This window comes from Orycteropus afer, unplaced genomic scaffold (assembly GCF_000298275.1).
Source record: "Orycteropus afer afer isolate SDZICR_OR568_19922 unplaced genomic scaffold, OryAfe1.0 scaffold00787, whole genome shotgun sequence".
NCBI lineage: Eukaryota > Metazoa > Chordata > Mammalia > Tubulidentata > Orycteropodidae > Orycteropus > Orycteropus afer.
In genome coordinates this window covers 103,891-105,307 of record NW_006922374.1, presented here as the reverse complement: position 1 = coordinate 105,307, position 1,417 = coordinate 103,891, and positions in this window count along the sequence as shown.

Here is a 1,417-nt window from a genome sequence, read left to right as displayed (position 1 = left end):
AATGAAAAAGAAAATGTCAACAAAATAGAAAAAAATCAACAAGTCTAGAAGTTGGTTCTTTGAAAAATCAATAAAATTGACAAACCATTGACAAACATTATGAAGGAAAGAAGGAGAAGATGCAAATAATGTGAATAAGAAATGAAATGGGTGACTTCACAACAGAAACAGAAAGAAAAAGGATTATATTAGGATACTATGAAGAATGGCACTCTCAGAAATTTGAAAACAGAAAAAATGGACAGATTTCTGGATACACACTACTTACTTGAGCTAACACAGACTGAGGTAGAAAATTTGAACAGAGCCATAACACAAGAAGAAATTGAGCATGTCATAAAAACTTTACCAACAAAAAAAAAATCCTGGCCCAGATAGTTTCACTGGAGAATTTTACCTTTCATTCAGAGAAGAGCTGACACCAATCCTACTCAAACTATGCCATAACATAGAAAAGGATGGAATCCTCCCAAATTCATTTTATGACACAAGCATAATTCTGATATCCAAACCAGGCAAAGACACTACTAGAAAGGAAAACGACAGACCAATATCCCTCATGAATATGTTGTTGTTTTGTTAGGTGTCACTGAGTCGTCTCTGACACATAGTGACCTAATGTACAACAGAATGAAACACTGACCAGTTCTGCACCAGCCCTATGATCCCTGCTATTCCTGAGCCCATTGTTGCAATCACTGTGTCAATCCACCTTGTTGAGGGCCTTCCCCTCTTCTGTTGACCTTCCACTTTGCCAAGCATGATATCTTTCTCCAGAGAATGGTCCCTTCTGACAACAAGACAAAGTAGGTGAGAAGTCTGGCCATTCTCGCTCCCAAGGAGCATACCAGCTGCACTTCTAGTATAGATTTGTTAGTTCTTTTAGCAGTCAACAGTACTTTCAGTATTCTTCACCAATACCACAACTCAAAAGCATCAAATCTTCTTTGGTCTCCCTTATTCATTGTCAGCCCCAGGGCTACAGGTGAGGAGAGACAATGCAGGGATGCCAGAGTAGCAGGCTGGAAGAGCAGGAGAAAGGGGATAAAAGCCTGGAACCCGAACAGAAGAGCAGTCAGCCCCAGGGTTACAGGTGAGGAGAGACAACACAGGGACGCCAGAGTAGCAGGCCAGAAGAGCAAGAGAAAGGGGATAAAAGCCTTGAACCCGAAAAGAAGAGCAATCAGCTGAAGAGATTAGGTGAGGAGGGGAAACTCAGGCCCGCCCAGAGTAGCAAGCCGAAAGAGCAGGAGAAAGGGGATAAAAGCCTTGAACCCGGACAGAAGAGCAGTCAGCCCCAGGGATAAAGGTGAGGAGAGACAAGTCCAAAAGACTTCCTTTAATATCTTTTGTAAGGTTCATCTGGTTTTAACAAATTCACTTAATATCTGTTTATCTAGAAATCTTCTAATTTCAC